At 46.3% G+C, this 27,718-nt stretch overlaps 1 long non-coding RNA gene across 8 annotated transcripts in view; it reads left to right on the top strand.

The window, feature by feature from the left end:
• Positions 1–23,701, top strand: part of LOC128124629 (uncharacterized) — a 101,319-nt gene extending 77,618 nt beyond the window's left edge. For 5 of the 8 annotated variants that reach the window (XR_008222913.1, XR_008222912.1, XR_008222908.1 and 2 more), the window contains 4 exons: positions 4,148–4,289; positions 6,808–6,932; positions 21,561–21,748; positions 23,022–23,701. This is a non-coding gene — a long non-coding RNA (uncharacterized LOC128124629). Of the gene's footprint in view, positions 1–4,143; positions 4,290–6,807; positions 6,933–19,739; positions 19,891–21,560; positions 21,749–23,021 lie in introns of all 8 variants that reach the window. The other 3 variants (XR_008222914.1, XR_008222915.1, XR_008222911.1) reach the window with 3 other exon arrangements.
• The last annotated feature ends 4,017 nt before the right edge of the window (positions 23,702–27,718 follow it).

The raw sequence follows: 27,718 nt of genomic DNA, 5'->3' as shown, positions 1-27,718 counted from the left end.
CTCTGCTCCGCCCTCCCCTCCCTCCCTCCTTCCTCCCCTGCTGTGGTGGATTAAGAATGGCCCCATAGGCTCATATGTTTAAATGCTTAGTCACTAGGGAGTGGAACTCTTTGACAGAATTACAAGGGGCCTGGCGGTGGTGGTGCATGGTTCGAGGCCAGCCTGGACTACAGAGTGGGTTCCTTGAAAGGTGCAAAGCTACACAGAGAAACCCTGTCTCGAAAAACCAAAAAAAAAAAGAATTACAAGGATTAGGAGATGTGGCCTGTTGGAGTAGGTGTGGCCTTGTTGGTGGATGTGTGCCACTTAGGGTGGCTCTGAGGTTTGAAAAACCCACGCCAGGCCCAGCTCTCTCTCTCTGCCTGTGGATCAGGATGTAGAACTCTTAGCCACTTCTCTAGCACCATGCCTGCCCTGCCCGCCACCATGCTCCCCACCGTGGTGTTAGTGGACTGAGCCCCTGAAACTGTAAGCCCGCCTCCAGTTATAGCTTTCTCTTTAAGAGTTTCTGTGGCCAATAGAATGGTGACTAAGACAGCTGCTCTTTCTTCCTCCTCTTTTTGAGGTAGTTGTGATTCTCCTGCCTCAGCTCCCAAATGCTGGGCTTTTTATTTGTTTGCTTGTTTATTTGCACGTGTCCCTTGAGACACATGCAGCGGTCAGAAGGACTTGATCCTCGCCATCATGGAACCCCGGGATCGGGCCCAGGTCGTCAGGCTAGCACAGCACCTTTACCTGCAGAACCACCTCCCCGGCTCCCCGGATGCTGGCAGGCATCATAAGTGTGCACCACCACACGCAGTGTCCTTTCACTGTGCTTTAAAATCTCTTTGTTAAAAAACGTAATAATTCTTATATTTCAGCGTTTACTTTTTCCCCTAATCCTAGTATTAATAAATGTGATATTCAACTTAGATTAATTTGTTTAAGCTCATGCTGATAGTTGAGTCATACTTTTTAAAAATTAAATTTGGTTTATTTAAATATTTGTTTTGTGTGTGTGCATGTGTGTATGCGTGCATGCGTGTGTGTGCGCGTGCGTGCATGTGTGTGTGAGTGCATGCGTGTATGTGCGAGTGCGTGCACGTGTGTGTGCGTGCGTGTGCGTGTGTGCGTGCATGTGTGTGTGTGTGTGTGTGTTTGTAGGTCAGAAAATCACTTAGGGAACTCAATTCTCTCCTTCCACCATGTGGCTGTAAGGATTGAATTTAGCAGACAAACCTCATGGCAAGCAACTTTACCTGCTGGATTAATCACTTTCCATTATGGTGATAAATCACTATGCTTAAAAGCACCTTCGGGGGGGGGGGGGGTTATTTTGGCTTCTGGGTCCAGAGGGAGAATCTGTAACAGTGGGGGAGGCGTGGTGTGGTGGCAAGAGGGTGTAGCTGAGAGATCACATCTCAGCTGCATGCAGGAAGCACACCACAGGAGTAGGAACAGGTCGAGGCTACAAACCTCAAAGCCCACCCCCAATGATGTACTTCATCCAGCACGGCTGTACCTTCTAAGGGTTCTATGACCTCCCCAAAGAACACCACCATCCAAGGACCAAGTGTTCAAATACAGGCGCCTGTGGGGGAATTTCTCAACCACCACACCCGCTGATTCATCGCACCGGCCCTAGGCCATAATTTTTTCCCTTGCACATCTGGGTACTTTTCTGGCCGATAGCTTAGCCTATTCAGAAAACAATTCAGGCCCAATAAACTACGAACTGGAAGCTCTTCCTGAGTAGACTTTGGCGTATTGAGTTTTACATAGTGTCTTTATTTACTGGGTGTGGTGGTGCACACCTGTAACCCTAGCAGAAGATGAGCCGGGGGTGGGTGTGGGGGGTGGGGGATGGAGGGGTGGGGGGTGGGGGGACACTGGAAGGGACAGGACAGGGGACCACAACGACACATGAGTTCCAGGCCAATCTGGGCTACACAGTTTCAGGCTAGCCTGGGCTGCAGTATGACAGCCTGTCTTAAAAAGGCAGACTCATGGAAAGGGTTGCAGAAAGATTTGGTATTGATAGCTCAACCATGATGCCGTGTCATTCCACGACTCCAGGCCTCACAAGTCCGCCAGTGGATAGCGCCACTGAGACTCGCCTGCTCGATTGTGTGGGGAAGCAGTTGTCTGAGACAATGTCCTGTCTGCTCCCCCGGCCCTGCAACCCTCTGAAAGCAGTGTTTCACAGTCTTAAGCGGCTCTGGTTTCGCCCACAGAAAGGCCCTGGTGCAGCGCCCCCTGCTGGTGAGCGGCAGTTGAGGGTAGCATCCTGTCAGTGATGGGCGCAGTGAGTCCCCTAGCTGACATGGGCGCCGGGGGTAATGCTGAGCCTGCCAGGTCATTTTACATCATGTCCTTAAAGTAACAGAAAGTCGACTCTATAGAAAACGAGCAGCTCACTGTTTTGTGTTTTCTCTACATTTTTTTTTTCCTGACGGGACGGTTCGCTGTAGCTCAGTTTGGTTGATAAAATAGAAGCGCTTTACAGAAGGGTTTGCATTTCTGTGTCTGCCTTAGTTCACAAGTCATTTCACTCTAATTCTCAGGAGCCATCCCCTCCTATCACCGGGAAACCTGACTAGAGCCTCCCCAGAGAAGGTTTAAGTGTGAAATATTTTAGGAGTGTTAATTTTGTTAAGCAATTAAGAGAGCACTTGAAGGGGACAGAAAGCCCTTTCCTCTTTCACGTCAGTGGGATGAGTTAGCATTCCCTGACGCGGGTCTCTAAGTGGTCATGTTAAAGAAAATTAATTAAAGCGAAGGACAGACGAGTGCTTTCGTTTGTCATTTTAACTTTGACTTCTGAATGGGATGGCTTGAAAATGCATAATTATCCATTTCATTTTGCTCTTGCAGCCAGTGGGGCTAAGCATGCCTGTCTGTATCAGCTCCCCACACCCTGCTATGACCGAAATACCACAGAGTACAACTCAAAGGAGGGAGGTGCTCTTGGGCCCAGGGTTTCAGAGGCCTCCGTCCATGGCTGCCGGGCCCCAGATACCTGGCAGGACATTGTGGCAGTCTTCACCTCATGGTAGACAGGAAGTAGATCACAGGAGACAGGAAGTGATGATGGACAAGATACTCCCAAAGGATCCACATCCAGTTTTATACTTCCTCCAGCTGGGTCAGTCCCACTTCCTAACGTTTCCAGAACTTCCTAAAATAGCTTCCCCAACTCGGGATGATAAAATTTAACACATGGTGCTGGGGGCAGTAGCTAAGAGTTATATCTGCAGGCAGCAGGCTGAGAGAGACACACATACACGGGGCCTGGTGTAGGCTTTTGAAACCTCAAAGCCCACCCCCAGTGACACCTCCCCTCTAGTAAGGCCACACCTCCTAACCCTTCCAAACAGTTTCACTAACTGGGGATCCAGCATTCAAACACATGAGCCTATGGTGGCCATTCTCATCCAAACCACCCCAGGTCCCCTGGAAGAGCAATAAGTATGCCTAACCACCAAGCCCAAGACGCTGTCTTGAGAAGCAAACAAATATACCATCACCACCACAACAAAAAAATCCCCCAAATGAGGGAACAAAAAATGAAGGAAAAATTTAATTTAGCAACATGGGACCCCCTTGGAGGACAGTTTGGGTGGGCTGTGGGAACAGAATCCTACTTAGCATGTGTTGACTAGTGAATGAATGGGGAGAGATAAGGTGAGAGTCTTGTCAATGAAGAATAGAGAAAGCTATCTCCAGAGATGGGTGTGGGTGTTCTTCCATTTTCGATCTGTGTAACAAAGTATCTGACACAAGCTACTGATGAAGAAAAATGATGTGGATCCGGAAGTGTTCTCATGTGCTGAAGGCTTCACTCCCAGCGCAGAGGATGGGGCTCCTCGGAAGTGTGTGGATCTTGAGGGTTCCGACATAATCACTGGGTAGAGTCACAGATGGATTCCTAACTTGGTGGCATTACACAGAGGTCATGGAGAAAAGGGATTTGGTCCTTGTTAAAGCAGGTGGGCCCCGGGTGTGTGAAGGGTTTCTCTTATTTATTTATTTATTTTGGTTTAGGGTTTGTCCTATTTCTCATCTTTTCTCTGCTTTGACCATGCTTTCCTGTTGGCATGAGGTGAGTTGCTTTTGTCTTTATCTCATGTCTCTTTCTTCTTGCATCCGGCCCAAACGGAGTCAGCCAACCAATGGCAGGAGCCTCTGAACCCACAAACTCAAATAAACCTTTCCTCCCTTTGAATGGATTTGGGGGTGTACTGAAGCAGTGGGAACCCTGACGGACGCAAAAGGAGCTTCCTTACCTTAACCATTGAACTGTCAAGGTAGGTCCAAGTAGTGTGACTCAGGCTGCCTGCATCACCTCCCGGCAAATAACAGTCATGGGGTGTGAGAGAACATGGGAGTCAGGAAGCAGAAAGAGCAGGTAGGATTAGGGTTAGGCTTGTATGTGTATTTATGTATTTATGTATATATGTATATATGTATGTGTTTTTTATGTGTATGTGTGTAGGTACACATGGTACATTTATAGAGGTCGAAAGACAACTTGCAGGAGTCGGTTCTCTCCTTCCACCATGTGGGGCGCAGGGACTGAACTCAGATTGTCAGTCTTGGTGGCAAGAACCTTTACCCACTGATCCATTTTGCTGGCCCCAGGCTTGTTCTTTGAGTAACATCCTCCATCAGGAAATATTATCAGTGGACCCAACCTCTAACAGATTCTACCATCTCCTAACGGTGCCACAGTAGGGACCAAGACCCCCGTATATCAATCTTGGGGGGAAGATACAAGCCATAAGATAGGATTCTAATATAAGTGAATTTTCTGACAATTAAAACCATAGAGCCACAGTCAGGGACACTTATGAGTCGCCTCAGCAGAAATGCTGTGGGCCAACGATGTATAAGGATAGGATGTTTTGCTTATTTTCTTATTATTTTTGTTTGTGTGTATGAGTTTATGAACTGAAGTTTGCATCTTTTACCCTCCTGTGCTGTCCTTTGAGAGTTATTTGGACGTTCTTACAGAGGACCACAGCTACTTGTACACCCTTGATTGAAGACCCATCGTCCCCTGTCAAGGAAGGTTGGCCTCTAAGCACGTGGCTTAGGGAGGGGACACATATGGAGCCATGAGAGAGTAGAGGACACCTGCCTGACTTCTCCTCTCTGTCCTCATCCACCCCTTCCCACTTCCCATCAGCTCACAGGCCCTCATCTCTGGGATGAGGACACCCGTTGATGCTCTGATAGCAGCACAATGAGTGCCTATCCGGACCCCACTTCCTGTCCCCCAGTGTGAGACCCGGAAACAGAGCCTCCAAGAGGTGATGTCAGTCAATAACTTTACCTTCCTCTGGTTTTCTTTTCATCTCTAAAGTGGGGATATCAAGTGCTTTTACCCCCTAACACTGTTTGAGGATTAAATGACAAAACACTGATGTCCCCAGACTCTAGGCATGGCCTTGGCAAGGACATTCCTGGAAAAGCCCCAGTCCCGAAAGCCAGTTCTGATTCGAACCGGCTGCAGTAGAGCTCCCGGTAGCTTGGGAGTCCCGGTTCCTTGACTTCCATTACTGCACGTGTGCTGTCTGTCCAGAGCGCTCAAACTACTTTTTTCTTTCAATCAAAGCTTTAAAGAGGATTAACTAGATGGTGTTGTACTCAATCATGGAGGAATTACCTTTTATTATGGAGCCGTTTTTTAAAATCATTTATTTGGTTTCCATATGCACACACCGCCATGAAAGAATGTTTTACAACCTGTGATTTAAATGGAGGTTTCTACTCTGCTTACGGGTGGAATGCTCACAGAATAGTCTGTGATTTTATCCCCGCCGGGTAACCTCGTAGAGAGACCCAGTCCGTCCCTGGGGATGTGGCCTGGAGGATATGGTTGACTCAGAGAAAATAGCTTGCAGAGTGACAGGACACTCCTCAACCAGCTCCATCAGCTCTCCCTGAGGCAGGAGGCTGGGTACCTGTGCACACACCACTAAGAGCACATATCTTTGTGTGCTAAAGTGAATACAGTACCACTTGTTTTTCATTTACTATTATACAAGTAAGAGACTGTTAAAAAGTCACGTTTGACCTGTGTGTTCCCCCTGCAATTCTATTGAAACAAGAAATAAAAGTATTGAAAAACAAACACAAGCAAAACAAAAGACCTCACCAGGCTGGAGAGATGGCTCAGTAGCTAAGTGTATTTATTGCTCTTGGAAAGGACCGGGCTTAGGTTCCCAGCACCCACTTGGTGGCTTACAACCACCTGTAACTCCAGCTTCAGGGGCATCTGATGCCTTCTTCTGGCTTCTGTGGGTTCCTGCAGCCCAAGGTGCATATAAACTCATGCAGGCACACACACACACACACACACACACACACACACACACACACACACACCCCAATAAATAAACAGATAATCCTAAAGCCTGTAAAACAAGACATCACTAGGACAAAGAGAACAAGGGAGAAGAAGACAGGAAGCACAGGAAGGTGGGAATGTGGGATAGATGACGTGGCCCCCACAGCAAAACTCTATTCCGAGCTGGTGGGAAAAGTGAAGGAGCATTTTAGTTTATGCTAAACCTTTCTCCCAAGGCCTGGGAATAGTCAGACTGAAGTTGGAAATGGGTCTGAAAACAAAACTCTATGGAAAGTTGTCTAGTTAGCACTAGAAAGAGTCTAGTTAGCACTCAGAGCCTCTCTGGGTAGTGCTCCGGGTCCTGCCAGCAGAGGGGAACAATTCTGTCATCCTGGGAGGTAGAGGTCCAGGGCCTTGTTGGCAGGGACTTGAGCATCTGCTTTATTTCTTCCCTCACACCAACGGTCTCACAGCCAAGTAGAAGCCCTCACTGTGGACCAGCTGCCTCGCATCGTGCTCCGGCTTCACTGGCCTTTCTCCATCCTCACCTCAGCTCCAGGACCTGGCTTTGTCACACAGAGATCCATCCCAGGTGCAGGTAGGTTGGGAATTTCTCTCCTCTTTCTTTTTGATGTATTGGTTATTTTACTTTTCTGTGTGTCTGTATGTGGTGTGCCTGTGTGCGCATGGATGTGGGATGTGTACTGAATGAGTGCAGGTGCCTGTGGAGGCCAGAAGAGGGCGTGGGTTCCCCTGGAGCTGAGTTACAGGCAGTTGTGAGTTGTGGGTGCTGGGAGCCGAACTCCGGTTCTCTGCAAGAACATTGTGACATTATTCTTGGGGTCAAAATGACTACATCTAGAATTACTAAAACCCAAGAGACTGAGTACACTGTGAGGGACTTCTTAATTAAGTCATTTGAAATGGAAAGATTCACCTTTAATCAGGATCTTTCAAGGTAGGGAGATCCACCTTTAATCCAGATCTTTTGAGGTGAGAAGATCCACCTTTAATCTGGGCCACACTTTCTGTTGGCAGCCTATATAATGGACGTGGAAGATGGAAGCTTGCTCTCTCTTTGCCTGCTTACCTCATTCTTGCTGACAAGTCCATTTCTTCACTGGCATAGAGCTGACTCCTTTGGGATTCTGGTGTATACTGAGGACTGGCTGAGACACCCAGCCACTGTTGGACTAGCTGGACCACTGCCTGTGAGCTACTCTAACAAATCATTGTTTTCTTGCTATATGAGATATATTTATATATATATTCATTCTACCAGTTTCGTTCTTCTAGAGAACCCCAACTAATACACGCAGCAAATGTTGTTAACTTCCTTTTTTTTCAGTGCTTGAGTATAAACTCAGGGCCTCTTTCCTGCTAGGCAAGTGTCCTACCCCTGAGCTCCAGTCGCAGCCTCTTACTGCTGGATTCTATGTTATTACTTTGCCACTAAGCTGCAACCTAGATCTTCATGTTACACAATTCAAATTTTTTGAGACAAGAGTCTTACTGAGTTGCCCAGGCTGGCCTTGAACTCACTCTGTAGCCCAGGCTAGCCTGGAACTCACTCTGTAGCTCAAGCTGGTTTTGAATTTGCTCTGTATCCCAGGCTGGTTTAGGATTTCAGATTTTCTAGCCTCAGCCTCCCGGAGTAGCTGGGATCAAACTGTGCCAACAGGCTGGCTTCCTCCCTGGTAGTGACCTTCCCTTCTGTGACTTCTTATTCACCCCCAAGCATATGGCTGACTGAGTAACATCACCGACTCTCCGAGCTCCATCGCTCTGACCGTTCTTGCTTCTGCTAATGTCCCCGCTCTGTGGTCACTTACAAACTCTGTCCAGGGCTCCATGCTGAGCACCCACGGGCCTGTTATCTCCCTTACGTCACCCCACCAGTCCCTGGTTCAGTCTTCGCCATTACATTTTGCAGCTGAGCACTGGAGAGGTTTCCCCCTCTCTTAGGGGAGAGCCCCCCCCCCATTATAGCTGCTTCTTTGGTGACATCAAGCTTTTCTCTAACGTGTTTTCTATTCTTTTATGAGGTTCTTGGTGCTGTTCTCAGAGTCTCATTTTTATTTTCCCCGGAGGGCCGCCTCCATTACTGCGGCTGCTGAGTGCCGCGCAGGCAGCGTGGGAGGTTTCTCCCTGTCTGCCCTAGTCTTCAAGTGAGCATGTGAGTGGGTGATCACACAGATGCTGAAGGCCACAGGCTGTTTCCCAACCACACTCCTCTTCTCGGGGGACTCCTGTGTTTATTCCTTGCTTTTCCAGGTTTCTTTCTGATTAAAGAGGATTTAGCGCATCAGGGTCTTGCAAATCTAGATTATCTGAGGTCTTCCGTAAAATCGTCTTAGTCCAAGGAGAGAGAGCCAGTTCAAATGCTACAAATGGACATCATCAGAGGGTAACAAAAGGATGGCCCGAATTGTGTTTATGAATCTGTTTCCCCCTGGCTTCTAAAACAGATTCCGTTGCTTGGGTCATTTTCATGACTCTCAAAATGGAAAAGCCCTTGAGGGTAATAATTCCTCCATCAGATGAACTGAGTCCCAGGGAGGCCAATGCCTTGAGCATACATGTGACTGGGAGGGTTATGTATAAGACCTGTGTCTTCTGGTGTGGGGCTTTTCTTCTCTCTCTCTCTCTCTCTCTCTCTCTCTCTCTCTCTCTCTCTCTCTCTCTCTCTCTCCTCGCTAGTCCTCTAAGTACCTAAGTGTGCCAAGAGACCCATAGGCTTCCTTGATCATCATTTTGGGGAGATAGGGAACCATCTTGCTTACTGATTTTTTTTGGAAAGATATTCTTGGCTTCAATGCATTTTAATCTGATTATTTTTATTCTGTTGTTTGTTTTTGAGACAGGTTCTTATTATACAGCCCAGGCTGGCCTTGAACTTGATGTTCTCCTGCCTTGGTCTCCTGAATGCACCACCATGCACAGTTTGTAAACCTATTTAAAAGTTGTTTTAAAATCTTAAATTTATTATAATTGTATTATGTGTATATGATGAGGAGTGTATGCCCATCACAAGTGTGCACATGAAGGTCAAAGGGCAACTTCATTATAATTGTGTGGGTGTGTGATGGGTTGCACACGTGAAGGTCAAAGGACAACTTTGTGAGGTCTGTTCTCTCACTTTTAAGTGGAGTCTGGAGATTGAGCTCAGGTTGTCAGGCATTAGCCCTATACACTTTTTTTTTACTATATTAAAGCAATTGTGTGTGTGTGTGTGTGTGTGTGTGTGTATGAGAGAGACAGAGACAGAGAGAGAGACAGAGAGAGAGAGCACATGTATGCCAGGGAGGTCAGTGGACAGCTTTCAGGAGTTGGTTCTCTCCTTCCACCATGTGGGTTCTGGGGCCTGGTGACAAGCTCCGTAACATGCTGAGCCATCTCTCCAGCCCCCTATAAACCTATTTTTAAATGGAGGTTTTAGTTGAAAGTTATTGCACATTAAGAAATTATATATTCTTTATTTAACATGTATTTAACAAATAACCCACATAACCTTTTGTAATTATTGCTGTGAATGAATGAGAATTTGGAACCCCAAGCCCTTTGGGAGTCCCAATTCAGAAACTGGGAAGATTGGGAGGATCTGGGGGTGGAGGGAAGTGGGGGAGGGAAAAGCTTAGTCAGAATATATTGTGGGAAAAAGTTTTAATTAGAAAAAGCAAGTGCTTCAGTTGCTTTGAAAATGTGGAGATGCTGATATTTGAGACTATAATGACAGTTTTTCATTGTTTTCTTTGATGGTTTTGATGACATGGAGTGAACTGGGGCATCTCCACTTCTAAGGTTTAGATAATGTTGTTCCCCTTTTAAAAAAATATGCATCTGGACCATCAACAAGTTGGCTTGTAAGTTTTTCTTTTTAATGGTTGGTATTATAAACTAGGGGTCAGAACTAAAAAGAAAAGAAAAATTCTTTTGAAAAATGATTTATTTAAGTTGGGCATGGTTGTTGCGGAATATTTGTTTACACTGTGTAAAGATGTGTCACTGTGATTGGTTTAATAAAGAGCTGAATGGCCAATAGCTAGGCAGGGGAGAGTAGGTGGGACTTCCTGGCAGAGAGAGGAAACACAGGCGATGCCAATGAGACACTGGAGAAGTCGGACATACAGTACAGAGGAGAGGTAACCGAGCCGTGTAGCAAAATGTAGATTAATAGAGACAGGTTAATTTAAGTTAAAAGAGCTAGTTGGGAGCTATGTCAAGCTTTCATAATTAATAATAATTGTCTGTGTTGTTATTTGTGAGCTGGGTTCAAGGCTAGCCTGGTGTACAGAGCAAGTTTCAGGACAGTCAGGGCTATACAGAAAAAGCTTGTCTTGAAAAGCCAAAAAAAATTATTTGCATGTGCACATACATGTACACACTGCATTCTTCTGGGTTTGCACGGAAGCCGCAACAGATCCACCTCACCTTAATCCCCCAGCAAGTTTATATCTTTTTGGGAGGGGGCGTGTTTGAAGACAGAGATTCTCTGTGTAGCTTTGGCTGTCCTGGAACTCCATATGTAGACCAGTGTCCCGCCTGTAGGGCTTCAATGGGTTCTCGACCACCCTAAGGACGGAATGATAGGGACAGGAGATACAAGGAAATACACCAAGTCTAGATTCTGATCAAGGTGTAACTTTATTTTTCTCCAAGAGGGTTTATATAGTTCCTGCAGGGTGCAGGGAGCAAGAAGCTGTCATCTGCATAAGGTGGGGCAAGCTATCAGGATGTTTGTATAGGATGTTTACAGGGTGAAAGGGTCAAGGGCTCTGCCTCAATGTCCTGTTGCTAGGCAACCTGACTGTAAGATGATCTAGTTGCCTGTCCTTAGAGATTCTGTCCTTGTCCCTGACAGACCAGGCTGGCCTTGAACTCAGCTCACAAATAACAACACAGAGAATTATTATTAATTATGATGCACTTGCCTCTGCCTCCTGAGTGCTGGGATTAAAGGCATGCGCCACCACCACCCAGACATGCTTTTTTCTTCTTTTAAAAATAAGCCACTGAGTCCAATTTGTGCCGCCCATATAGTCCTGGGCGTGGGACCATCCCCTGGAGCGTGGTCAACCTACAGGAGCCACACTCTTGAAGAAAACTCTCTTCCCTGAAGCCATCAACTGTCCCTAGTTCCTCAGCTCAGGGTGAGGGGTGGGGCAGGGGTGGGCTGGGAGGCGGGTGGGGATGTTGGAATGTTAGCCGGCTTGATCTTGTGCGGACAACCGCTGCTGCCCAGTTCCTAAACGGTGCGGTCCTGCCATTTGAAGGAGACACATAATTATCTCCTCACAGTCCTCACCCCCCCCCCAGTACAGTTAAACGGGGAGTGAGACTGCATATGTGCACACCACGTTCAAACCATAGCAGCCCTGACTCGCCATCTAGCATCTCCCTGGCATTTCCATCATCCCGGAACTCTCAGATGCAGCGCATAGAATCACCTTAGAAACATTGAACTGAAACTTAATTCAGAAACGTCTGAGGAGCTGATGAGGTGGATTAGTGGGTAAAGTGCCTGCTGAGCAAGTGTGGGGACCTCAGTTTGGGTCTCCAGCATTTATGTAAAAAGTTGAAGGTGGCCACACACCTGTTACCCCAGTGTTGGGGGATGGAGGCGATTGGATCCCAAGGGTTTGCTGGTCAGCTGGCCTAGCCAAAATGGCCAGGTCCCAGGTCACTGAGGAACTAAGTCTCAAAAATAAAGGTACAGCCACCTTTCCGAGACCCAGGGACCATTGTAGAAGAGGGAGCAGAAAGGTTGTAAGTGCCAGAGGCTGGGGAGGAGCAAATGAATGTGGGCTTCTAACAGAGGTGCTGAAGCACACCAGCAAACAGCAAAACAAGCCACCAGCAATGGAACCACAGCAACCCGCCCAGGGTGTTTGGTTAGGTTAGCAGGATGGTTCGGGGGTGCCCAGGATAGGGGCTTTAGATTCACCCAAATTTCTTGGGCTAAGACCATACCTGGATGCATTCATTGGGCAGACCCAGCCTGCTCTCTGGTGTTCTTACTGGCAATGGTCATAATAAATGAAAAAATGAGGGGCTGGACAGATGGCTCATCAGTTAAGAGAGTGTACTGCTCTTGCAGAGGACCAGAGTTCGATTCCCAGCACCTACACCAGGCGGCTCCCAACTACCAACCAGTCAGCCATATTCAAGGCTGTGCCACACAGGGATTTCCAGGCCAGGTGGGACTATAGCAGAGCCCCTGTTCCAAAAGGAAACCAAAATTAATAAATATAAAATAATAATCATTTAAAGAGGTGAGCAGAAGGCAAAACAAAAGGCTGTGACAGACATTTACAGCCAGGCTGGTGACGAGACACCCCCCCCCCCCCCCCCCCGCCATGGGGCAGAGGTGAACCAATCAGAAGACCTTCAGGTGTGTGGGAGGAATGAGAGCCAGTGGAGCATTTGGTAGCTTAGGAACAGGACAGCAAACAGATGTAAGGGGTGATGGCACCGTGATAGGGGAGCTAAGTCTGAGGAGGCACCACCCTCCTTTCTCATCACGTGTGAGCATTGATCTCCAGCTATAAGTTCCGAAGGGGTGGAAGAGACTCCTAAGTGCTCCTTTAAATGGTCCCGTCCATGACTGGGCCCCACTGAGGAGTAGCTTTGGGGATGAAAATTAAATTGAGCATCTGGAGACAAGGTCGAGTCACCCAGGTGACGATGCTGAGGGGGCAGAGCCAGGAAGTCCCAAAAAGCAAACTGCCATGTTTCTGAATGCTGCAAAACCCAGAAAGGCAGGAGCGCTGTGAAATTAGAAAAACTACCTTGAGGCCCTCTTTCTTTTAATTTTTTAGGAAAATTCATTTTACACAAAAATGAGCAAGCAATTGAGGTCAAACCTCATACCTAGTTATTATTTGTAAGACAAGATTAAAGAGGAGAATTACATCCTTTTATACAATGAGAACACACATAGCACATGACCACAGAGCTAATCAAAACGGTGAGCTTCTCCCCATATAAGATAAAAGACACTCAGAAACTTACCCGAGCCATGAAAGGACGTGAGTTGGAATTAGAAAGGCCGGTGGAACTGAGGAGACACTGGCAGGAAAGTTTAGAAATGAAAACTAAAATAGCAGGTATGTAAGTCAAACGAGAAAATAGAGGATGACAAAACAAAGCCGGGAAGAATTGTTAAAAAGTATCGATGAAAAAAGAGACGGAAATATTCTACAGCCAAGTGATGAGCATTGAACGCAGGCAAAGAGCCAGCATATGAGAGAGAAGAGTCCAGCCAGCAGGATAGCTCAGTGGGTCAAGGTGTCTGCAGCCAGGCCTGAGGACCTGAGTTCAAACCCCAGAACCCACTCGACAGAAGGCGACACATGCACCGTGGCATATGCATGCATGCATTCGTACATGCATGATTAGACATGCAACAAATAAAATAATACTATAATGAAGACAAGAGAAGAATATCTGCAAAAGAAAAATCGAGGCACAGACAGACCATAAATAATAAAAGCCAATGGTTTTTAGAAAGTACTCCTAAAGTGGAAAGATAATTTGAAATTGCATGTTGAAAGGGTTTCCCAGGACCTGAGACTACCAATCCAGTACAGAGAGCGCCACATGAGGATGCATTCTAGTTAATTACCAGGACTTGAAAGGAAAAGTGATATTCCTCTGGGTATCTACCAAGACCCAGTGATTTATGTGAGAAAGTTAGTTAAATTATTGTTGTGTTATTTACAGCACTACTTTATGCCACAGGAAGATGAAATAATTTGGTTAAAATATTCAGGTAGGAGCTGGAGAGATAGCTCATCAGTTAAGAACATTGGCTGCTCTTGCAGAGGACCTGGGTTTGATTCTCAGCACCCACAAGGTGGCTCACAACCATTTGTAACTCCAGTGCCAGAGGATCTGATGCCCACTTCTGGCCTCGGCAGGCCTCAGGCATGCAGTGGTACAAATACAAACTGCAAATAAACACTCATACACATGAAATAAAACTAACAAAATCTTTAAAAAAAAGATATTCTTGTAAAAAAATTAAGTCAAAGATTTTTTTTTTTTTTTTTTTTTTTTGGTTTTTCGAAACAGGGTTTCTCTGTAGCTTTGGAGCCTGTCCTGGACTAGGTCTGTAGACCATGCTGGCCTTGAACTCACAAAGATCCACCTGTCTCTGCCTCCGAGTGCTGGGATTACAGGCGTGTGCCACCACCGCCCGGCTCAAAGATTTTTTTTATCTAGAAAATAGACTGTCAAGTATTAAGATTACTATCAATTCCACTAATTCAGAAAAGAGTGCTCCTGTGAACCTTTCTTGAGGAATCTGTTAGAAAAGCATTCTTCTTTCCTTCCAGGGACCAAACTGTGGTCATCAGGCTTGGTGGCAGGTGCCCCAGCCATCTCAGCAGCCCATAAATGTTTTTCTTAACCTTGGTGGTGGTTGCAAGGTTCTGGAGTTTTGCTTCTAAAATAATAATATTTATTTTATACTGAAAACGTTAAAAAAGGATAGAAAAAAAGCAGAGATAAAGTGACTTAAAAAGCATATGTATGGCTTTCACTTTGCGTGGTGGATTTGTTCCGTTCGTCCTTCGTCTTGGTGGTCGGGGTTCCATAGACTCAACCACACTGTTCGCAGCACGGTTTCTCACCGCATTGAGCTGTTTTCTTGGCCTCCCGCATTAGTCGGCTTTCTGGTACTGTGACAAAATGTGTGAGATCAATGACTTAGGGGTGCTAGCCACAGTGCCAGTCCATGGTTGGTCAGTGGATTTGTTTCCGGGCTGAAGATGAGGCTGAATGTAATGGTGCACAGTGTGTAGGGGACAAAGCCATTCACCTAACAGTGGCCAGGAGAGAGGGGGAGGGGAGGGGAGGGGGAGGGGGAGGGGAGGGGAAGGGGAGGGGGAGGGAGGAGGGGGAGGGGAGGGGGAGAGAGGAGGGGGAGGGGGTCAGTCTTTGGATAAGATACACCTTCTTCAGCTAGGCCCTGCCTCCTAATTTTCTTTTTTTTTTTTTTTTTTTGGTTTTTCGAGACAGGGTTTCTCTGTGTAGCTTTGCGCCTTTCCTGGAACTCACTTGGTAGTCCAGGCTGGCCTCGAACTCACAGAGATCCGCCTGGCTCTGCCTCCCGAGTGCTGGGATTAAAGGCGTGCGCCACCACCGCCCGGCCCTGCCTCCTAATTTTCCATTCAGCTATGAATTCACCAATGAGTAGATCTACTAATGAGGTCAGAGTTCTTATGAGCCAATCATCTCTGAGCACTGCTGTGCTGGTGCCTGAGCCTTGACAGGTGAGCCTTTGGGAACACTGGCACCCCCCTTTCCTGCATCAGGTTTCCCAAGGTGGGGTGATGGTGGTGGAGGTGATTGTGTCCAAAGAAGGTGAGAAGTTTTATGTTGATGTTTTCTTTCCTTTCTGTTGATAGGACAAAACACTCTGACCAAAAGCAAATTGGCCAGGGTGGGGTGGGGTGGCATTTGTCTTACACAACCAGGTCATGGTCCATCACTGAGGGAAGTCAAGGTGGGGACCTGAAGCAGAAACCGTGGAGGAATGCTCCATTCTGGCTTGCTCTTGGGCTCATGTTCATCTGGCTTTCTTACACAGCCCAGTACCACCTGCCTAGGGATGGTGCTGCCCATAGTGGGCTGGGCCCTCCTTTGTCCATTAATAATCAAGATAATGTCCCACAGACATGACTGTGGCCAATCTGACCTGTGTAATTCCTAATCGAGGATTTTTCTCTTAGATGACTCTAGGCTGTGTTAAGTTGGCAGTTAAAGCTAACTAGGACACCTACACCTTGTAGGAAATAGAAAGCTGTTATCTTTGCATTTATTTTAATGATATGCCTTCAAGATACCTCTTGCAGGCCTGGGGATAATTGTTGTGGGTAGAGCACTTCCTAGAATGTGCAAGGCCTTGTGATTGATTAATCCTGAGCACCACTGTAGCTAGAGAGTTTTCTCTCTGGGTCTGGCCAAGTCCCAGCAGTCTGACAGCCTACTTATAAAATAAACACACAGATGCTTATATTATTTAAACTGTTTGGCCTAATGGCTCAGGCTTCTTGTTAACTGTTCTTATATCTTAAATTAACCCATTTCTATTAATCTATACTTTGCCACGTGGCTCGTGGCTTAGTGGTACCTTACATCTTCCTTGTCATGGAGGCAGCTGGCAGTGTCTCTCTGACTTAGCCTTCCACTTCCCAGAATTCTCCTCTCTGTTTGTCCCGCCTATACTTCCTGCCTGGCTACTGGCCAATCAGTGTTTTATTTATTAACCAATCAGAGCAATACTTTTAACATACAGAACATCCCATAGCATACCACAAAACCCAAACCCAACCCACGAGACCTCATGTATAGAAGACAGGTAAATACCAGTGGGTATAAAGTCCTCCTTCAGTCCTGATAGTTGGTATTTGAGTATCTATATTTGTTTTTTGAGACAAGGTTTCTCTGTGTAGCCTTGGCTGCCCTGGAACTCGCTCTGTAGACCAGGCTGACTTCAAACTCAGAGATCCGCCTGCCTCTGCCTCCCGAGTGCTGTGATCAAAGGTGTGCACCATCACCACCTGGTGAGGTGTAAGTATATTGACTTAGTTTTGTTCTATGGATATAAAACAGAGAGGTTTAGTGAAATTCTGTAGGCCACTCAGAAACCTCTAGCTGGCTATCCAATGAGATTTTTGGTCATATTAATTACTATTAATTAATTATTATAATTAATATTATTAATTAACTGTTTCATCTAAAATATTTATTTTATTATTTACTTGTGTCTGCATCTGTGTCTGCAGGGGGATGTGTATATGTACACGCAGGTGCCCATGGAGGACAGAAGAGGGTGTGGGATCTAGAAAGGAGCTAGAATTGCAGGAGATTGTGAGCTGCCTGGGATGGGTGCTGGGAACCAAACAACTGTGTGTTAGCATTCAGACCCTCTTCTTGGAATCCTGGTCAATAAGCAGACAATACTCTGGCTCGCCCAGTGTCCTGATATCATCCTATGTGCTCATTCCCTTTAAGAAAGGACTCCTCCCCCTTGGCATGCACTCTCTCCCCCTCTCACCATGAGGTTGCATGCACCTCCTCCCTCTCTCTCTCTTTCCCTCTCCTTTCTCTCTCCCCCCACCAAATAAAACTCTCCACTGAGCGCTGTCTGCATGGCATCTCTGTCTCTCACCCACCCTGGGGCACCTTGGCTCCACCTGCGAAGGCCTCTCTCTTGTCATATCACAACACTGTGTTCCTCCCAGCTGCTGAGCCATCTCTCCCACCCCTATTTTTAATAAATTAATTCATTAATTTTATTTATTTTTTAAATAACATCTTAAGAAAAAGGCTTTGTGGTCTGTAGAGATGGCTCAGCGGTTAAGAATTGCTGCTCTTCCAGAGGTCCTGAGTTTGGTTCCCAGCACCTACATCAGGTGGTTCACAACCACCTGTAACCACAGTTTCAGGGGATCCGACACCCGACACCCTCTTCTTGCCTCCAGCTGTCACCACACACACACACACACACACACACACACACACACACACACACACACACACACACACACACACTGGTGTGTTAGGATTCTGTGCCACTCCAGCTACATGACTGCATATGTGCAGTTTGGGGTCTTATGTCTTACATCATCAGTGTGCACTGATGACTACGTATGCACCTTAAAAGCCGGATGCAGACCCCACCCTCTCTCTGCTCTTCGCTCTCTCTCTGCTCCTCCGCCCCCATCTTTCTCTCTCTCCAAGCCTGGCTCTCCTCTTTCCCCTGCCTCCCTTTTCCCTCCTAATAAAGCTCTGAAAACTGACACAGGGTTCTGTTGTGACCGTGACCTTTCTGCTCGGTGACCAGTGCCGTTTGCCATCTTTCCAAGGTGCCCAGGCATCCATGCAGGCAAAACACTGATACACGTAAAGCCAAAGTAAAAACCAACTTTAAAAAAACATGGGTTTTATGTGAAATTTTAAATTCCAGAGACTTCTTCCTCCCTTGCCTCTTTTGGCAAAAGTCTTTGAAAGGAAGTCTATTGTTTCTGAATTATAGCAATTAAAGATATACCCTGAATGGTTGGTTCTCCCACGCAAACCCCTTACAAACCAACAAACAACAAACAAACAAACAAACAAAGTAAGCGATTTCGACAGAACTGGGACGCGGCAAGCAAGCAAGTCAATTAAGGCTGCTTTTTTTTTCTTTTTTTTCTTCCGAGAACCACATAAACGTAAAAGCGCCACATATTTGAGCCGTTTTAGCAGTTTTCCATCTGTTTTTGTTGTCTCAAGAAAGAAAGACAGTTTCTGGGGCAGGTCTGGGAGTTGTGGGTGACTTACAGGTCATCACAGGGCTTCGGATGGCTCTGGAGTTTGGGTCAGGATCTGCCCTTCCCCGGGTTCCAGGTTTTTTTTACTTTCTTTTGGCTTGAGGAACGAAGCCCTGTGCATGCTGGGTGGGCAGAGCCACATTGTGGGCCGCCCTTCAGACACATTTTCCACAGGCACCCATGTCTTCTTGGGCATAAACAGGCTGTCGCTGAATGCACAACCAGCCAGGAGATTCTGTAAATTGAATCCTCCATCTTCTGCTAATATGGCTTTTGGCAATAAAGCCATTATCTCAAAGTGCCATAAAAGGCATCTTGAGCCCCCCTCCTCCTTTTTTTTTTTTTCCTCTGTTGCGGGCTCAGCAGGGAGTTTATTGCTATTTAGAACTCTGATTGCTAAATGCTAAAGGAGGCAGGTCACCCTGCAGTAAGTGGATAGACAGGCCTCTGAGGTGCCACTTGCTGCCATTCAGGGTGACTGACAGACGTTTTCAGTGGTATAGCCTAAGACTCCATGAGAGCAAGCCTCCTCATGGTGTCTGAGTTGCTTTGGTGAAGATCAGTAAGTCCAATCAATGGGACCTGTTTGAAGTCTGGTATTGTGAAAGTTTAGATGGGCGTAGAACAGGAAAGAATGTCCCGTGAGAAGCGATTTGCAGAGTCAGCTTCACATCTGTAAATCCTGTGCTCAGGAGCCTGAGGCAGGAGGAGCCTGAGTTTAAGGGAAGTCTGGGCTACAGTGTGAGGCCCTGCACACACATGCACAACTTCTTCCCACATATATACATAAGTGAAACTAAAAATCCTGGAATTACGTTTTCTAATTTTTGGGGGGTGGAGGGTTAGTACCTGTCTAAGTTAGCTTAATGCAGGAATGATTTATTTTAGTTCATGGCTTCAGTCCACTGTGGCAGGGGTTCACCCGTGGGGAGTGGGGAAGGGTGGCTCCTCCACCATGGTGAATTAGTGTGGCAAGCACATACCCCGGTTACAGGGGAGGAGTAATCACTCTTGATTTAGACTTGGTATAACACTCATTTATTCACACAATAAGATTACAAGCAATATTTATCCCATCTTCCAAGTGGAAGCAGGAATACCTCACCGGGCGTACAGGTGCGGATCTCGGGTCAGCCTTCCTGTGGTCAACCTCGTCTCCCTGGCAGAGGAGAGTCGTCTCATGTGAGAAGCTCTGTTGGTCATGTCCGAGGCTTCCTCTTTTATACCCCTTTCTGGGTAGGTTCTAGTCTTCTCAGTACTTCCACACATCGCTTATCACTACCCATTTATGGTTTCTTTACGTCATTCTGTTGCTTATCACTCCTGACTAGGGTTGATCACCCTAGGTCTTACGTGTTCCTTACAATTAGGAAGCACAGGGCAAGGCCAGACTTCAGAGGCCTACCCTAGTCACCGACTCTGTCAGTCAGGCCCCACAGCCTCCCCTCAAACAAATGCCACCAGCTCGGGAGCAACAGGGTGGACAGAGGAGCCTCTTGGGGACATTTCATTTTCCGTCCACAGCAGTACAATCATTATATTGAAGCTTTTTCTCAATCTCTTGGGGTTTTATAGTTGGTATTTTGAAAATCAGAGTATCTACTTTTAATTATGATATAGCTATGCTGTGTGTGTGTGTGTGTGTGTGTGTGTGTGTGTGTGTGTGTGTGTGTGTGTGAGAGAGAGATAGGGTGGTTGACTGTAGCAGAGGTAGATCTGGAACTCGCTGTACAGCCCAGCCTTGGATTCCCAGCAATTCTCCTATATCAGTCTCCCAAGCCCTAGGGTGGCGGATTGGTTTCACCGTGACTGACTTTAGAATATCTATTAAAAAATAAAAAGGAGGCTGGAGAGATGGCTCATGGACTAAAAACACTGGCTGCTTTTGCAGAGAACCTGGGTTCTATTGCCAGTATCCACATGATGGCTCACAACCATCTGTAAATCCAGTTGTAGGGGATCTGATGCCCTCTTCTGGCCTCTGCAGGTACTACATGCACATGATATACATGCTTGTAGGGAAACACACATATACATAAGAGTAAAAAAAAAATCTTTTTTGAAGGTAAGAATCTTGGTTTTTCCTCATTATTTTGAAATACAGCTTTTTTCCAGTCTTAGGTGATACCTATAAATGGTTAAGACATCCAGATTTTCCTTTATACAACTGAAAATGCTTTTTTTTAACCATAATGAGAAAAAAAACCTTTACAAATGAATATTACCATTATGCCTCAATAGTCCTTTAGATTTGATAAGGTAATATCTTCCCTGCTTTCTTTGAAAAGAATTATTCCCATATCTCTGTTTTGTTTGTATTTTGAGAGAGAGTCTCTCTGTAGTCCAGGACAGCCTCCAATTCCTGATTCTCTTACCCAGCCTCCCGAGTGCTGGGATCTCAGGTATGCAGGATGCCTACCTCCTAGTCCACTTTCTTTGGAGTTTTTGTTTACCTCCATTTCTAGAAAATTTTTGTAATATGTCTTTAGGATTATGAAAATTTTGCCAAGTGAAAGTATCTAGTGTGATTTTTAGACTAACAATAGTTAACTTCAAATTATTTTCATCTAGCTGGGTGTGGTGATATATGCCTTTAATCTCAATACTCAGGAGGTAGAGACAGGAGGATCTTTGTGAGCTGGAGGCCAGCCTGGCTTACATAGTGAATTCCAGGACAACCAACTCTACATAGAGAGACCCTGTCTCAAAAAACAAAAACAAAAACAAAAACAAAATAGTTTCATCCTTCCTTTTGTGATTTTAAGATTGTCTCATGTAGAGATTTTTAGCTTCATATCCCCTGAAGAGAAAAAGAAAGATGAGCTTCAGAGCTTGATTTTACCCACAGGTACACCTCTCTAATTTAAAAAAAAATTTAAATTTTTAAATTTTATTTTATATGTGAGTGTTTTGTCTGTGTATCTGTATGTGCATTATGTATGTGCAGTTCCTGCAGAGGCCAGAAGAGGGCGTCAGATCCTGGAACTAGAGTTGCAGATGGTTGTGAACTGCTATGTGGGTGCTGAGAAATGAACCTGGGTTCTCTGTAAGAGCAACAAGAGCTCTTAAATGCTGATCCATCTCTCCAGCCCAGGTATACCGCTTCTCACTTCCCTTTTTTTTAAATTAACAAAGCTAATGTGAAAGTAAAAATATTGCCTGTTGCCAATTTAACTTCTTTAATTAAAACAGAAAGTTACCAGGCGACAGTGCCATGGGTGAAGTTCTGAAGTCATCAGGGTGAAGAAGTCGGTTTAAAATTAAAACTGTTGGTGTGCTGGTGACTGTACATTCTGGTATCAGGAGTGTCGACACTTAGTTAATGGAAAATGGAGACAACTGCCTGAAACTCTACTAGTATTACCTTTTAAAAATATTATGAAACCGTAAGAGGCGTGACTAGAGAGCAGCCTTGATGAGAGCTGAGCTGCCTTAGGAAGCCCCGAGTTTGGAAGATTAAAGTGTGAAACTCAAAGGAATGTGTATTCCGCCTCTTAAATGAGGTCAGGCAAGGAGCCCTGCTTCCCTTCCATGAGCTCCTTAAGCTGGAGAGTGTTGGAAACAAACAATTCATTCTGGAATGTGCTGAACCCTATGATTAAAAAAAAAATCCCAAAGAACCCCTGGTTTGTGGTCTTTGAGTCAGTCGATGGCTTTAAGGGTTAAATTTTTTTCTGCCTAAAAAGCCAAGTATTCTTCTCCCCTCTCCCTCCCTCCCTTCCTTTTTTTCTAACTTTCTTTTCCTTTCTCCTCTCTTCCCTTCCCCTCCTTTCTCCCTCTCTCCCTCATCTCTTCTCCTTCTTCCTTTTTTTGAGTGTCTTTATCACCATCCCCCATCCCCCATTTCCAATTTCTTAAAAAATGCTCTTTGCAAACTTTGCTGCCCATTTCTGAAGATCGGTGTGTGGTCCATATGGTCCATCCAACCGAATCCCAGCACTTTGAGGAATGATGCCCCCCCCCCCCCCCCCCCCGTGAAAAGCCACACCTTTTACCAGACCTTTCATTTCATAAGCATGAATACATTTTCCCAGTATCAGGATTATTGATTGAGGTGTTTCAGGCACATAGCTACAAAGACTACCATAAAAATGTCCTGGGCTCCAGGACTCACAGGAGAAGTGTAATGGCAAAACTCAGTTCATTTCATGGTGGTTTATCACATTTAAAGTGGGGGGAGACCAAGGGTCTTTGTGCCATGCCTTCCCTGTGTCTCTCAAAAACAGATGCACTGGAGTGTGGTGTATCAGCGAAGGAATCACACATTTCCCTGCTAAGACCACAGCTCCCTGCTTCTGAAATACGTGCCCAGATCCGTAGACATTGAGTCCCAAGGACACTGACACTGTGGATGATTTGTTTTTCAGATGAAGCAACGGTGGCTGACAGAGGGGACTTTTGGACAGCACCAGCCACCAGCTGGAGTGGCTGCCCTGGGCAAACAGAACCCCCTTCCCTTACTGTCCTTAGAGACTCAGAATGCTGGAGGCCACCCCTTCCCTCCCCAAATCAGAGCCACCATGCTCTGCTGCCATGTGACAAGGCAGGGGCACTGGGGCCCATCTGTGCTGGATGTCAAGGCAGAGGCAGGCTGCAAGGCTGGCCTGGGTTCCCTGCCCGCATCTCAGCCCTTGCAAGGCAGTTGCTGCGGTATCCCACGGGGCCTCTGATGGGAAATCTTTCCCCTCCAGGGACCCCTGGAAAGTGATCTCCAACCCTTTCACCTACAAGTTTTGGAGATAGAGTCTTGCCAGATAGCTCAGGCCCACTTGAATTTGCAGTCCCCCTGCCTCAGCCTCCTAAGCACTGTGATCATAAGTGTGCACCACCATTTCCACAGACCCACAGACCCATGACCGCAGCATCTACAGTCAGATTTGATGGTATACATCTCTAATCTCAGCACTCAAGAGGCTGAGGCAGGAGGATTGTTGCCAGTTTGAAGGAATGCATAATAAGACCCTGCCTGAAAACCAACAAATAAAAATAAACAAGTGCCACATAGATAGTGATGATTCCCAAGTTTAAATAAACATTATTAACATGAGTTTTGATCGTCAACTCTGACTGCATACATTTATGGGCTATAATGTGGTGTTTTGGCGTGTATGTACAATGTGGAATGATCAGCTCAAGCTAGTTAGCACTGGCATCACTTTGCACAGTTATTATTTTTTGAGTATGTGGTAAGACATTTGAAATGACACTCTTGGTTGTTTTGAAGTGCGCATTCATCATCACTGACTACAGCCACCCCGCTGTGCAATAGCTCTCAACGGCTACTCCAGTCTGGCTGAACCTTTCTCTTATTGAGTTATGATTCACATGATATAAACATGACTGTTGATCATCTTAAGATGTATAAATTCAGTGCCAGTTAGTGTGTTTACAGTGCTGTCTTGCCACCACGTCTAGCTATTTCCACGCTATATTTATTATTTCCTGCAAAGGAAACCTTGTGTCTACTGAGCTTCTGTCCCCCCAGCACACCCCCATTCTCTCCTCCTCAATGCCTCTGCCCCCACTCATCTTTTCTGGAATGTCATATATAAAGATTCCTAGATGTCTTATTCATTGTCCCAACCACTCAATTTCCTTATTTAATTAACTCATTATTTCCCCTTCCTTATTTAATTAACTCATTATTTTAGAACTTAACACCTTCTTTTGGCTAGTTTCATAGATCTAAACCAGGTACTGTGATCATGTTCAACCCCCATTACTCTCTTGCCCCCCCCACACACACCTGCCGCCCCCCTCCTCCTCAGTGAGTCCGGGTCTTTCTAGTCTTAGGTTTTTGATCCAGTGAGTTTACTTAGAGCTGCTGGGATGAATATGTGTGTGTGGCGGGTGTTCACTAGCCCAAGGGCAACTTACCAGTGGCCTGATCACGAAGACGGTTGTTTCCTCCGCAGCCCAGCAGCAGGCAGTTCAGTCCTTTGCAAAGGCGAGGCCGTCTCCTCTCTGTCCTACTTTTCTTTCCCATTGCTGTAATAAACACCATGACCAAAGGCAATGTGGAGAGGAAGGGTTTATTTCAGCTCACAGCTCTCCAGTCTACCATGAAGGGAGTCAGGGAAGAAGTCAAGGCAGGAGCCTGGAGGCAGGAGCCGATGCAGACGACATAGAGGGAGCTGCTTACTGGCTTGCTCCCCATGGCTTGCTCAGCCTGCTTTGTTATGGAATCCAGGACACCAGCCCAGAAATGGCACTGAGGCCAGTGAGCTGGGCCCTCCCACATCAATCATTCGTCAAGAAAACGTCTCACAGACTTGCCTATAGGAGAGTCTGATGGAAATAATTCCTCAACTAATGTTCTATCTTCCCAAATGACCCTAGCTTGTTTCAAATTGACAAAAACTGACCAGTGACCTCTCATTACAACTCCAAGTTGGTGTCAGTGCCCACATACTGTTACTCCAATGATGGTCTCCGTCTTTGTTGTCTAGATGGGTATATCTGGGCTTAGAATATTCTTCATTCTGCCTGTTTAAAATATGTTGCTAATAAAATGTAGATTAGAAGTGGGGCTGGAGAGATGGCTCAGTGGCTAAGAACACTGGCTACTCTTGCAGAGGACCCGAGTCTGGTTCCAGGCACCCCATAGTGGCTCACATCTATCTGTAACTCCAGTTCTGGGGATCTGATACCCTCTTCTGGCTTCTATACCTGTGGTACACTCAGGTTCAAGCAGGCAAAACACTCATATAATAAATGAATGAATGAATGAACAAAAGAAAGAAAGAAAGAAAGAGAGAGAGAGAGAGAGAGAGAGAGAGGGAGGGAGGGAGGGAGGGAGGGAGGAAGGAAGGAAGGAAGGAAGAAAGGAAGAAAGGAAGAAAGAAAGAGAAATCTTTTTAGAAAGACAGACACACGCAGGCATCTTCTTTGGAAATCTGAGGTTGGAAACTTGTCTTTCTACACACCCTTTTTATTTTCTTCTACTGTAGCCCAGGCTGGTCTTGAACTTGTATACTCCCTACCACACCTAGCTCATATTTTCTGAGATTTATTTTTTTATTATTATTATTTTAAATTATTTTTAATTGATTATTTGGGAATCTTACGTCATGGACCCTGATTGAGCTCACCTCCCAGTCTTCCCATGTCCACCCCTCCCCTCTGGCCTCCCCACAAGGAAAAATAAGGTCCATTTTGTGTTGTCCATATATTCACTGGAGTGTGGTCGGATTCCTGGTGGCCAGCCCCCTCAAGGAGGAAGAGTCTTTCTCTCCCTGCATCCATGCCAGAAGTCATCAACTAAGGAGGGCAGTGTGGTGGCCAGAGTCAGCTCTCCATTGACCATGCTACCATCACTGTGCTGTGGGCCAGTGAGGTGCTGGGTCAGCTCTCCTGAGCACAGGGACGTCAACATGGCTTCAGGTGGCAGCCCAGACCATGGGCTTTGGTGGTAACATGGGCTGTAGACATCAACACAGCTCTTGGTTATATCAGGATCACTGACCCACTCATTGCCCTCAGCAGCTGCACAGCCCGGAGACTTGGCATGGCCTCAGGTGGTTACACATGTCATTCACATCAGTCTGATGCCCCAAGCAGGAAAGCCTGAGGACATCACCTCAGCAGTAGGCAGTGGCACAGGATGCATAGGTCCACATGGGTCTCAGGTTTCATTGAGGCCTGGGGCAGCAGCATGGACCACCGACACTAACATGGCCTCCGGTGGCATCATAGGCCATGGCGGTCCTTCAAGGAGGTCCAATCCAGAAAGCGAACCTTTCCTCATCTCCGGCCTCTGTTGTTGCCCAGAGCCAGGGGTCAGGCGGCAGGTTCAGGGGCTGAGTCTACATCTGCCCAAGCTCCAAGCGGTTGTACACCAAGATCTGGCCAATGCTACTGGACAGTGACAGCATGTCCATCTCAGCCCTTGCTCCCATCTGTCACCGCCATCACGTTCCCAGTTCCACCCTCTCCATAGAGCACTCCCTGCTCCGTTTTTCTCTTTCCTACCTCTCCATCACATACATGTTCTTTGTAGTGGTGCCAGCTGCTGCCCTGAGCCACGAGCTAGCAATTTTTATTATTTCTAATTACATGTGTGCATGTATTTGTATGTGTGTATGTGCACACAATTGTCAGAGTCACCAGACTCGCTGGAGCTGGAGTTACAGGTGATAATGAACTGCTCCATATGGGTTCTAGGAAGTGAACTTGGGTCTTCTGCAAGGACAAGGCGCACCTTTGACCACTGAGTCTTCTCTCCAGGCTGCAGCTCTCACCATTCGTCTGTGTTTTCTTTCTCTCACGATTCTTCAGACCTGTGGTGTATCAGCATACACAGCGCAGTGGGTGCCCAGGTCGTCCTGGCTCTGGAGCTGCCGTATTTCTGGGCTACACATACAAAGAACTGTTGGTGATTAAGGACTGACTTCACCGTCCATGGGTTTGGTCTCTGGAAGTTTGGCTCTATAAGACTGTTTCAGATTCAAGAAGTGCCAATATGCTTCGCTTGCTTCTTTCTGTGCACTATAGCACGTACACCGAGCTTTCTGAAAAGGAGCCAGGGTGTGCTGGCACATGCCTGTAATCCCAGAATTTTGGAAGCTGAAACAGGAAGATCTAGCCTGGCTTGCATAGGGAATTCCAGACTGTCTCAGTTAGGGTTTCTATTGCTGTGAAGACACACCATGACCACAGCAACTCTTATAAAGGAAAACATTCAATTGAGGTGGCGGCTTACAGTTTCAGAGGTTCAGTCCATTATCTTTATGGCAGGGAGCATGGCAGTTGGGAGTAAGGTGATGTGCAGGGAAACATGGTGCTGGAGGAGCTGAGAGTCCAGCATCTTGATTTCACAGACATCAGGAAGTGGTGTGAGACACTGGGCGTGGCTTGAGCATATATGAGACCTCAGAACCTGACTCCCTTTGGGGGAGTCATTATCTTTCAAACCACCACACAGACCAAAATGTATTTCTTTTAACATTTATGTGTGTCTGTGTGTCTGTCTGTGCATGTGCATATGTGTGTGTCTGGATGAGCGAGTGCCCCCTGTGAGGAGGCCGGAAGAGGGCATCAAATCTCCTGGAGCTGAGTGTCAGGT

The sequence above is a fragment of the Peromyscus californicus genome, unplaced genomic scaffold (genome assembly GCF_007827085.1).
Source record: "Peromyscus californicus insignis strain IS unplaced genomic scaffold, ASM782708v3 Scaffold_4__1_contigs__length_199733344, whole genome shotgun sequence".
Lineage (NCBI taxonomy): Eukaryota > Metazoa > Chordata > Mammalia > Rodentia > Cricetidae > Peromyscus > Peromyscus californicus.
The sequence above is the reverse complement of the archived record's forward strand: the minus strand, read 5'-3'. Positions and strand labels throughout refer to the sequence as shown.